At 34.2% G+C, this 12969-nt stretch overlaps 1 long non-coding RNA gene across 1 annotated transcript; it reads left to right on the forward strand.

Moving 5' to 3' along the window:
- The first annotated feature begins 381 nt into the window (after nt 1-381).
- On the forward strand, nt 382-3794 carry LOC117017820 (uncharacterized). The gene is made up of 3 exons (XR_004422129.1): nt 382-460; nt 3460-3559; nt 3655-3794. It is a non-coding gene; the product is annotated as an uncharacterized LOC117017820 (long non-coding RNA).
- Nucleotides 3795-12969: the final 9175 nt, after the last annotated feature.

Raw genomic sequence — 12969 nt, forward strand, 5'->3', positions numbered from 1 at the left:
AATCATGTTTAGCAAATGAGTGGTTTGGTATAAAACACTGAATTTGGGAGTGTTCCGAGACTTCACATTCCGATTTCATTATTTTTGTGGTAAAACTGTTCTCAAGGTGCGTTGGTAGCCAGGGAAATTCCAGGAAGAATGTGAAAGTTATTTATTTTCAGAACCTTTATATAATGTGTATTTCGGGAAATAAAGTAAACATAATGCTGCCCAGTGTTTTTCTAGAATTACTTTTATTTCAGTTTCTGGTGTTCCTTTTAACTCTCATTCTGGCATTAATTCTAATTTAGCTTTACAAAAGAATTGAGTGACAAAAAGAAACCAGCCAAAAAAAGCAAAAAATCTTGATCCACTTAAAATAATTTTATTTTCCAGTCACAGGTGGATGCTTTGAAGATATTGGCCTAGCAAAATGGCAATGGGTTTAAAAAATAAGATTCATAAGAAGTTGTCTTTTCAGGTAATAGTATTTTCCTATAATTTCCCCAAACCTTCCATCCTCAAGTATTGCAAATTTTTAGGCCATGTGTGAATGATTTATAATGAAAAATAGCTGCATTTTAAAGTTGATTTTTTAAAAAAATAGCAACTAGTTTTATAATATTCATTACTAATAAGTAGAACAGTCATGACATTTAATTCTATGGAGTTCAGAAAATTTTTCGGAAGTTATTACTTAACAGTGCTTACTTCTTTTAACAATGATTTATGCAAAACTCATTTGAAATCATGAGGCACTGTTCAAAAGTCTGTGCTGTCTTTAGCAACTGAATTTAAAAATATAAGTATTAGAGAATTGTCTCTAAAAAGCCTACCATGCCCTCTAATTTCTGGAAGATAGGGCTTATTATATAAGTTGCATAATAACAATATTGATGCTTTAATTTTAGTCTTATATTGTTAATACTGTATGGCATTTTATAGAATTATCTCTATGTATTTCTGGCGACTAAGATTTGAGCTCAACTATCATGATATAGGTAGTTTCCTATTTATGTTATTGAAAAACTTTGTGCCAATTAATTTTTTTAAATAACATAAATGACATATTTGACAAATTACCTTACCCTGCTTTTGCTATTGTTAACAAGCATTAGCCTATATTTTCCAAATTAATTATTAGTATTACTATCTAACATAGCCCCACAGAATCTAGCTTAATAAAGCAAGCAAAATGTTCCTCTGAAAAGAACCCTTATTTTTCTCCTCAACCCAAAGAAGGTTTTTGAAGGAGGTATTCAATTAATATTTTAGAAAATATCTGTTCCCAAACAAACCATTCTTCTACTAGATTACTATTTTACTTTCTTTTTTTTCCCCCTGCATTCTACGCATCTGATTTATTTTCTTTTCTGAAATTAAAATAGGATTGCTTAGAAGCTAACACTACAGACCATTTGGAATGAATAATTTCTCTCTGTCTTATACCACTCCACCGAAAAAGATACTTCCCCTTTGAAAGATGACATTGACCTCCTTTCTATGGACTTTGAAGAAACAAGTTTATGAAGGTGGTGCTACTTACATGACTAAATGTAACATTTTGACAAATTTTTGTCCATTGCTAATAAATATTGCATGATATCTTTTTACAAAACTTGATAATTACAATTAGTTCTTATCACTTTTGGAACCTGGGCCTATTCTTTTCCATTGTAATAAGAACTCCCATGTCCACGTGTTCCAGCAATCCTCAACAGTGTTCAAAGTGTCTATCCACAAATACCTCTGGTCACATGCTTTTGTCAGAGAGATCAAAGGAAAGTAAGAAGCTTGGACTTTATTTTAAAAACCTTTTATTTTGAAAGGAAATGGACATTTTTAAATAAAATAAATATCATTTTATTTGATCACTTCACATTGAGGTGACTGGTTTGGATCCCATTTATTTCCACCTGTTATTGTTGTTTCTTTGGATCTAAAAGTCAAGCCATGAAGCTGCAACTAAATTCTGAATTTTGGCAACCTTCGCATTACAGTGGGCTCCAAGCAATATCACCCACAGATAGCTCAGTCATGATGAAATAGGCAGACAATGAAGTATCTATGAATGATTGCATCTCAATACCTATTTGTCCTACTGTTGGTTTCCTGTGTTCTTGTTTTCACCTGTTAGGTTGTGTACATAAAGGCCTGCTCTTTTCTCTGAATAATTCCCAAATTCAGTTCCATCTTGTTTGTTATTAATATAGCCTTCAGATTCTTAAGAAAGGAATGAACATTCATATGTTGAGGCAAAAGAGATATATTTTTGAGAACCAAGATCTACAGACATTGCTAACAAAAATTGAAAAGGTCTCTTTATGTCCTGCAAAGGGATGGAGGCATATGTTTTCCCCAACATCTAGGGAAGGGTATTATCTCATTTTCCATCCTGTGTCCTTGAAATACTTATGATTAAGACTATGCCTGCAGTAAAATTCACAAAAGGAGCCATTAATGAAAGTTTATTGTCTTGGATGTTCCTTCTTCTTTTTTTTTTTTTTTGGTGGTGTATATACATATACACAATGGAATACTATTCTGCCATAAGCAAAGATGAAATAGTGCCATTTGCAACAACATGGATGGATCTTGAGATTATTATGCTAAGTGAAATAAGTCAGACAGAAAAAGTCGAGAACCATATGATTTCACTGATATGTGGGATATAAAACTGAAAACAACAAAGGAACAAGGATGTTCCATTTTTATATGCAAAACACTGGTTTTGAAGAAAGGAAAATGCGTTGACAAATGGAATCTTCTTTTTGAGAAAGGCTCAGAAACAGATTCATTCCCACATCCTCAAACAGTTTTGAGGAGAGCAATTATACAATTTCTTTTCTGATACAAATTATATAAAATATGCCCATATTTGCTCAGTGTTGGTGTTTGAACCAATAGTGGGAGTGGAGTGGAAATAAAAATACAAACTTTTCCTGATGATGAATCTTCCAATTTAATATAGTTGGAAATCTCCTTTAGAATAGTTTTTAGAAAATATGTACAAGCCTGTCGGTGGTGCTTTTAGTTTGTTTCAGCTGTTTTCCAGAATGCAAATGGAAAAGGAAAATTTTACCATCTTTTTTCACGTAATTACAGATTTTTCAAAGGGTGAACTTGCATTGGGACTCTCATGCGTTTTTCTCCCTGCTCCCCTCTATCTTTTCCTACAATTTAAAGAATTTCCTTTATTCTGCTGATTTGCCATATGATATCACTTTGCTCAGATTGTATGTTAAGGACGGAATAAATGAGTCTTTCATAATATTAAACATTGAAATGATGAAGTTTACCTACAGCCCACTGTATCTGCAGAGTATGTGAAAACAAAAGGAGGTGTGTGGGGAAGAACACAGAAGATGCCGCTTCACTTCTGCTCTTTAAGACCAGCATGAAGTCTTTCAACTCCTGGCATAAAATAATAGAATAGCATAATCTTTAGCTGGACTAATGTTTTTAACGTTTTATTTCCAGACATATCAAACCCCTAAACAAGAGAAGATACTGAGGCCTGTTGCCACAAACCCGTAGATCCGAACTTGTGATGATAGTCTGCACAAGCTTGTGTCTACAGGTATGTGTCTGTTAGGCAATCTCACAGACCCCGGGCTTTGCTCGTATGCCACGCAAAATCCCTTCCAATTCCTTTTCTCCTTCTCTTCCCTTTAGTTTCCTTTAAGAGTGGTGGAAATGGAAAGAGGGGGTGATATGGAGGAAGGAGACCTTTTGTTCTGCAATGGATGAAGTTCTTCAATGATTAATTTATAGTCCTGCCCTCAGTTCCCTTATCTCTTACAATTACTCGCAGCTATCAAAAGAGACTGGACTTGCAGGTGAGGCAGCAAGAATTTGGGTGACTCAGACAACTTAGAGTGATGAGGAAATAGATACATAAACAAGGGTTTGTTTTTTGTTCTGTAAGCCTGGCTAATTGTTTTCAAAATTATGATATTTTTTTTGGAAACTGACAGAGACTTCTATTCAAGATCCATTTTACCCTGGTTTTGTACTGCACCTCACCCATTGTTCTCCATGTACAGTCAAATCAATCCTTATCTTTCAAAACAAAATTAATGAGATGAATGGATGTGTTTAACTGTTTATACTTCTGTAAATATCCAGTACTGTAAGAAAAAAAAAAAAAAACTTTTTTAAAAAAGAAATAGCCTGTTCAGGTCCAACCTCATATTTGACCAGAGTTGTTTTATAAGTCTTCACCATGTTTAAAAGGCTGGAATGAAAATAATTTTATCCTTCTGCCTCTTAAATGTCACCATTGTGCCAAGATTGGAAAGTCAAACTGACTACAGATCAAAGCAAAACTGGCTATATTTGTCTCATTGCAATAATATGAGCTGAAGAGTCTGTAAACAGAATTCAGGGTGAAAAGTTGATCTGATTTGGATGACTCTTAAACTTTTGCATTCCCTTTTGGTCAAACATAGTGCCTGGAATTCCCTTAAGATTATTTTTTTTGGTAGCCTCTTATAACAAAGAGTCAATATGAAGCAGTTATTGAGTTAACATCAGCAAAAAGTGTGAAATATAAATGGATGCATTTTATTTCATTAAATACTGCCTCCTCTTAAAAGCCACACTGTTCAGGGATAGCTAGAATTCTTCTAGCAAGTATACAAAAAGTATATAAAAATTAAATATTGTATGTCAGAATTAGGAAACACTGGATATAGATCACATATGTTTCAAGGTAGACTATCAAGCTCTGCAAATGCTTCACCCAGAGGATATTGTGTATATTCATTTATGTTTGCTCTGCATATCACTGAGGAGGGTTGTCTGTAGCTCTCAACTTCCAGCTTGCCAAGAAATCATTACTTTATTATGGAATGATGGAACATTACATCCAAAAGTGAAAGACTATCCCCATTGGGGAGTGTCATGTATAATTGTTTGCCCAACACTTTATCCACCCATTCAGCGAACAATCTACTTGGTTGGCTTACATGCCTGTTTGAAGTGATTGACCAAGAATGGATAAACTGCTAACAAATTAAACTTGTACCTTCTCTGGCAAAATCACGTCACTACTCATCATCCCTTTAACCTGCTGTTAAGTGTACTACCAATGGGACCAATGGAGTTCACGAATCCAAGGGGGTCCTGAGCTGCCTATGTTCCCTGTACAAGGACAACACAAAGACTTCAGGATTGCCAGTAGGTGACTGCCACGTTGTTTCTTTTAAGGAGGATTTTTTAACCTCAAGAAAAAAAGATTATGCAGAGCAGTCAATCTTTACAAAGTTTATAAAAGTCCTGAGACATTATTATTTGATTCACCTGTCTAGAAAATATTCTAGTGAAAAGCCCAAAAACCCTGGGCACTGGCCACAAGAAAAAGGATATGAAATATTTTACATGATGATGAAATTCAGTATTTTTTCCTTCTTCCATGTTTATGAATGAATAGTTCTGTAGATACTAATTATTCCATTCGGAATCTCTCAGAGTGGACCAAATATTCTATAAAGCTGTAGAATTTCAGGTTTCCCCCAAGAATGACTCTCAAAATACATTTCAGTAATTATTACTGCATAAAGGTATAAAGAAAATGGGAATAAAACAAACTAGTTTTATTAAAATTTCAAATAATTATTGTCAAAATGCACTTATTAAGTTGTAACACCAGAATATAGTTTAGATTTTTTTAAACAGAAAAAAATAATTTTTATTCCAGGAATTTCATTTGATAAAGCAATTCATCCCTCATCACCAGAGTTTGGGGTAGGCGGGTGAGTTGATATTTAGCTTTGAAAGGGTTTCTTGTTTGTATTCCAAAACTAATAAATTGATTTCTCTACATGGGAAGAAAATGGTATGCATAGTATAGAATTAACTTTGAATTTGAAATTAATAACATAGGCTATTTTTCAATGTGCTTACAAAGGTTCCCCAGTGTTTGTTAGGTCTTATTGATCCTTGTCTGTTGACTCTGTTATTTAACCTCATCAAATGTTACCTAACTTCCATAGTTAGGATTTTTTTAAAAGCTTTTTATGCCTACAATAGTGCTGGAATTTTACAGAGATGTTAATATGAATGACTCTTCAAAATTTTCAAAGATTTATTAACAGCTAACATGGTGCTCAATAAAGTATGAGTGGAATAGAGCCACTTTTTTTCATTTGGTGTAGCCATATAGCTAGAAAAATTGTAAGATTCATTCATTCTCTCATTCATTCAACAAACCTTTATAAATACTTACTATGAGTTCAGCATTTTGCTAAAGATTGAAGCTATGACTCTTACTTCAAAAAACTAATTATTTGGTCAGGAGCCCCTTTGCAGAATTGCATGTCAGCCATACTGAAACATGTTTTAATGAATCACATATTTTAATTACAACATTTCTCCAACTTCCAAATACCTAATCAAACACAGAATATGTTTTCTAATGGGGAGTCTCTGGTTTTCCATAACCACAGACACTTGTTGTTTGAGGTTCATTCTCACTTTATTTGGGGGCAATTGCCACTGGTAGCACTTAAAACTTCAATGTTCAGTAGACTGAGTGTCTGTTTACATGTATTCAGAATACCTTTGTAATATATCTTTTTAAAGTTAAAGAGTATAATAGGTTTTCTGTACTTAAAAATATATAGCTACTATACTTCTATAAATGCTTCTTATATATTTCCTCTTTTCAATGAGATTTTTTATGACATCATTCCATATCATAATTGCATGTTGTTATCACATGCCTACAAATATTTACACTAATTATGTAATGAGCCATAATTGCACTAATACATGATAATGGGCAAAAATCAGTGTAAATAAACAAGGAAATTCACATGACAGGGTATTGAAAACCATTAGTATTCTAAGAGCAACATCCTTTTATCTTTGACCACTAGAAGAAAAATGTACATAGAGAAAGATGAATTTTTCCATTTCCAGATATTTAAAAGCTCTATAAGTTATATGTTTAAGCTACTATACTAGGGTTTTAGTGCATCAGAACTTATCGTCTCTTATGTATCTTCTTTTGCTAACTCTTTCCTTTCCTCTATTGCCTTTTTTCCCATTCATAAGGTTGTTTACAGAATCAGGCAAGTGGTCAGTGCAAGAAAAACGAAAAAAAATTCAAATGCAAAGAAAAGAAAGTGAATTATATTTTTCTTTTAAAGTCCCAGTGAATATTAAATCTTATACATAAGTGAGTATCTAGAGGCAGAGGACTCACAGTTAGTCCTTGAATTTCCACATGAGATCCGGCACTTGAGGCAAACTTGCCAGGTTGAATTCAGCCATTCTGCATTCCCCCTCTTCTGGAATCTTGGTAGCAAATCCACTTTACTGTGATTGATGTTGCAATATAAGTGGAAGAGAAGGAGACCTGACATAAAAGTGAAAATCACCTGACCCTTAACTTTAGGTTCATATTCCCACTTTATCCATTCACTCATTCATGCACTTTTGTTTTCTTTCAACAACATTTTAAAATCTTGACTATGTGCTAAGTAGTACTATTGGTACTAGATTTGCAAAGGTGAGTGGCACAGACCCATTTTCAAATAGCTAGTAAAGGAGACAGACATATAATTTATAATTCAGTGATATTAGAGTTAATTTAGAAATTTCTGAGTTAAATTATAAATACGTGAAATTATTAGATAATCAGAGGAAGAACTCTTTAAATTGAGGCTTGAGGGGTGAATGAAAGTTTGCTTGATAAAACTAACTTCCCAGTGTTTACCCCAAACCAGGTAGCATTGATTCAACAGAGGCATCCTCCTCAAAATTTTTGCCCTACTCTGATAGCTGCATGTGGAAATAGGTTTGGAAAAATAGTCCTTCTCCAGGTATGTGGGGAAGCATTAAGAAACAGCATTTGGATCTATCTTTTGAATATGACAAGCACCATAGAATTATCACTCTTTGGTTCCCCGTGTACTTAGACGCTCCTCCATCCTTTGTGGAATAGCCTTTATCCGACAAAACCATAATTCAGCTAAGCAATAAAGATAGGTGACCATCATAGACCACAGAGCAGTCCTCATGGGCAAAACAAACCTGACCAAACATGAGTTCACATGGAGATGGGACGTCACCAAGCTTATAAGTCTGTCTGCTCCTCCAGCATCTAACTGAAGCTAAAGATAAAGACCCAGATTAAAACTTAGAAGAACAAATAGGAAAATTTACCATACCCCTCATAGAGAAAAAATACAGTCACATTTTTATATGTTGCTAAATAAACTGTTGGGTCAGCTTGTATGGAAAGTGCTGAAACATTCAGCACTTTATAAATATGTGAATTTTGTAGTATATATGATCAATACTGTTGAGTGAATGTTCAATATAGCTTCTATATTACTTGTTTATTTCTACTTTGCTCAAAATCTTGTTGTCTATATATTTCCACTGTGTTTTGTCTGAGGCTATTTCCCCTTATTTATTGATACCTTAGAAATTTGAGTTTTTGAGTATCACAAGGGAAACATTTTTTTCCTAATCCTTTTCTCAATTATCCAAGTTTAAATATTGCTCTACTTTTGTATTCTGTCAACAGATATCAGAGGGCATTAGGCTGATCAGAACAACTATTATTATATAACATTACCATAATTTTCATGCATAAATAATTTCTAGAAGACAAATCCCAAGTTTTCCTTCCTTCTTGTCCACACAATGATCTCAAGCCAAAGTTTTTGTGTTATTTTCTCTACTGTCAGACCTGTTGATACATTGTCTCTTATGAATGGCCCAAATAGGTGCTAGCACAAAGAACAATTATAAGACTAACTTGCAATTTCACTGCTTACAAGTCAGTAGCTTTCCAGCCATTGTGACTGCATGTTCCCAGGTTGAGGTAGTAGGTTGTATAGTTCAGAAGTGCATCAAGGGAGATAACTGTACAGCCTCCTAGCTTTCCTTGGGTCTTGCACAAAGCAACATGTGAAGAATGATAATGATTCTTCCAGTCCTTTTTTTCCTAGGAAAGCCTATGAAAGGTAAGATTGGGTACAATTATTTTACTGGTATTGTAGAATTCAGGTTTTATTTAATTCTTGTACCCATGCTGTATTTTCATGTTCTGTTTCTTTTGGTTAAATGTTTGTTTTACCAAAAACATAAGACTTTGAGAGATTCAGCATATCAGTTATCCATTGTCACAATAATGCTGCATAATGACAACATAAAACCTCAGTGGCATACAATAAATATATATTTAGCTCCAGAGTCTGTGGATTAGTGACTTAAACTGGGCAGTTTTTCTAGTCTTGGCTGGTGTCACTCATTCTGTCTGTAAGCTGTAGGATGGGGTCACTAGGATGACTGGACAACTCAGTTCTATTCCACATGTCACATCCTTCAAGAGGCTCTCCTAGCATGATAAAGGCAGAAAAGCAAGAACAAAAATAAGCCAAATGGCCTAAGGATTTTTCAAATTTCTGCCTGCTTTCTTTTTGTTCTTCTTTAGCCAAAGGAAGTCACATGACCAAACTGGAGCTATAGTGGGAGGCACTACAAAGTTTCATGGCAAAAGGCATGAACTCAGGAAGGCATGACAAGTGAGAGCCATTTTTGCAATCACATTGCACTTTCTTGGATTTCATCACATTGAAAGTAATTGTATACCCTCCATCCTAGGAAGCTCCCAAGATCAAGAGCTGTATTTGTGAATTCACACTTTGGATTTTAGACTAAGCTTGTCTTTGTCTGAATGTTATTTATATCCCTGTGAATGAGATATGCTCCGATCAACTTCTATGAGGAAAATGCCAAGAGACCGGAATAGTAATAATGTGGGGACTGATTATATCAGAATGTAAGGTGTGGTCATTTCATGTTGATAACCAATGTCATGAATGATGGACATTTTGCCTGACTTGGATTGAACTCACACAATCTCCACATTGCATACCAGAAGCAAACCAGCACTAAAATCCAATCCTGTTGGCTAGGATAAGGTTGCTCCAAGCTCAGACATATTTTAATAAAAAATACAGACAATCCCACCAACAGTACACAAGCGTTCCCTTTTCTCCACATTCTCACCAACACTTGTTTGTTGATTTATTGATGATGGCCATTCTGACAGGAGTGAGGTGGTATCTCATTGTGTGTTTTATTTGCATTTCTCTGATTAGTGACATTGAGCATCTTTTCATAAGTCTGTTGGCCATCTGTATGTCCTCTTTGGAGGAATGTCTATTCAGGCCTTCTGCCCATTCTTCTAATTTGATTGTTTGCTTTTTGGTGTTGAATTGTCAATATTTTTAAAACTATAATGTCAGATAGGTACTAGACTTACAGGGGGGATCACTTCATAAATCATATAAATGCCTAACTACTACACTGTATACCTGAAACTAATATAAAATAATATTGAATGTCAACTATAATTTTAAAAATGTATAGTCATGGGATGTAAAGTACAGTATAGGGAATATAGTCAACTGTATTGTAATTCCTATGTATGGTATCAGATGGGTAGTAGACTTGTTGGGGTTATCACTTTGTGAGGTGTGTAAATGTATAATCATTATGTTGTTTGGTACACCTGAAACTAATAATAATAATAAATATAGACAGGTAATTAGAAAGTACCTAATGAGGTTATTTAATCCAGTTTATTGTTTTCTGGCATTTTAATACACAACACATATGAAGAGAAGGTTTTGCAGACTCCAGCTATAGCTCTTTCTAAGCTACCTGAAAAAAAAAAAAACAAACAAACAAAAAGATGAGATCCCTTTATCACCATTGTGATTCCATACTCAAATATTTTCATGGTGAATCATAATGATTGTTACATTACTAACAAGTCAAGGATAACTAGCCCCAGTTTGATTACAAAACACAGCTAAAGTTTCATTGTTAGTTTTAGGCCACCCTGAAAATCTATAGCAAAACTAGGGGCAAGACTCTAAGGTTCCTGTATGGTCTTCATTTCTTAGCTTATTCATCCATTTATTAGAAGGGCCTGTGGCCTTGCTCTAGAGCACACTGCCATGACTTTTTCAAGTATTATGAGTTTGACTTGGAACACCGCTGTTACCTCTATCTGTGTTGGGTAAGAGTTTGTATATTAAATGTGTGTAGCCATTTGACATATAAAGGTCTATTTTGTACTGCTTATACCTTTATAAAGCTTTATTTTTAAATCAAATTATCTTTCTGTACAAGACAGTAAAGTCGTCTTCTTTTTGGTGGCATAAACTTGAGTGGTTTCATGCAGCCATGGTTCCCAAGGGCAAAATACTTGGAGTCCAGTATTTGGAGTACAACTTCTGAAGACAAAATAACTTTCATATGATTGAGTTTCTACTGATTTGGTAATAAAATTGTATCTACCAGAATTTACATAATGCTTTCAGAATGGCTGTCGTGTCTAGGAGGTCACACTGTTGTGTTCTTCAGCCAGTATCCCATGTTAGGACAAAGAGTTTGGGAACTACAAGGAAAATAGATTATGTTGGAGGCCACTTTAGATACATCTTAGTATCAGTTTTAGCAGTATTGAAGGGGTAAAGTATTCTTTAAAATGATTCATTCCTTACCTTTATCATTGGTGAGTATATGTTCTATTTTCTTAGGGATACTCTTTACTGAACTTTAAATCTGACAATCATTCTTAGTCCCAGATATCCCAACTATACTATTAATACAAATAACTGTAGTATCTCCTGAGAATTAATCTTAAGGTTTAAAAAGAGAAAAAAATGTTGCAGAATACTACATTTTTTAATATTGTCAAGAAATGATAATATCTATATGATGGTATAAATGTTATTTTAATTTTTCAGAGTCTGGTAATTTAATCCAGCTCTTTCCTAGCACAGTGATAAACTTCAAAACATAAATGTGTTGCTGGCATCTTGATCTTTATTAATCAAGGGATGATTGGTTGATGCAATTTAAGGAGACTGTCCGGTTAGAATAGTGAGTTTACAAACTTTCTTGAAGACAGGTCATCTATACTTCTGTATTTGCATTCATCACATTCTTTTTGACCTGGTTTATTAATAGAGACATTTAACTAGTATGTGATAACACAATCAAGCCTTATCCTGTACTGGGTAAGTAGGCACTTCCAAAGATATTATTGTAAGGAAAAACACTAGCCCTCTCAAAGTTAGCTTTGGCTCCTTGTCTTCTCTGAGCTTTCTGAAGACCCAGAGAGAAATGAGTAAACTGTTTTTTTCTTATTTCAACTAATATACATTTTCTAAATACCTAGTGCAAGCTTTGACTCCAAATAGAATAACACCCTACCTCATTATTATTCTTATCCCACTTGACTATTTTCCTTTCATCTCTTGTCCTCCAAATTCTCCCCCCCCCCCACCAAAACACTTGTTATTCTATTCTGAGTAAAACCAATCTCTGGTGGTTTTTAATAGGTTATTTCTCTAACAGTTGTACTTCCAAGTTCTACTGAAAGCTTCCTTTAAATAGTGTTTATCAAACTTTTATTAATATGAGTCCCCTGGGATCCTGTTACAATACAGATTCTGATACCGTAAGTCTGGATGGGGCCTGAAATTCTGCATTTCTAACCAACTATTAAGTAAGGCTGATGTTGTTTTTGTGTGGAACACACTGGTGGGTAGCAAGATTTTACATAATCGAATACTTTTGAATTCCAGGATGTCCAGACATTTAAGCTGAACCTAAGAAATTTAGAGACAGCTTCTCATCTTTGTTTGTTTGTTTTTGTTTTTTTTTACTTAGACGTTTATCATTTATATCCCTCATTTAAATAAGTACAGCAAGTTTCCCTTTTAATTGCAGTCACATAGCTTATCTTTTTTTTGCAAAGTAGAATATTGCGTATTTATTGAGAGTCAAAGTATCTTTGTTTTTTTAAAATATCTTAGCTCCTTTCACTAATATAGAACCCTAAGATGCAGCACTATGAAACTTGCATTTTAGGAATAGTGACATTGTGACATTGACTATAGTCCTAAAGATCTTTATATTACAATGACAATTCATTCAACAGAAGCATCTATG

This window comes from Rhinolophus ferrumequinum, chromosome 25, assembly GCF_004115265.2.
Source record: "Rhinolophus ferrumequinum isolate MPI-CBG mRhiFer1 chromosome 25, mRhiFer1_v1.p, whole genome shotgun sequence".
NCBI classification, from domain to species: domain Eukaryota; kingdom Metazoa; phylum Chordata; class Mammalia; order Chiroptera; family Rhinolophidae; genus Rhinolophus; species Rhinolophus ferrumequinum.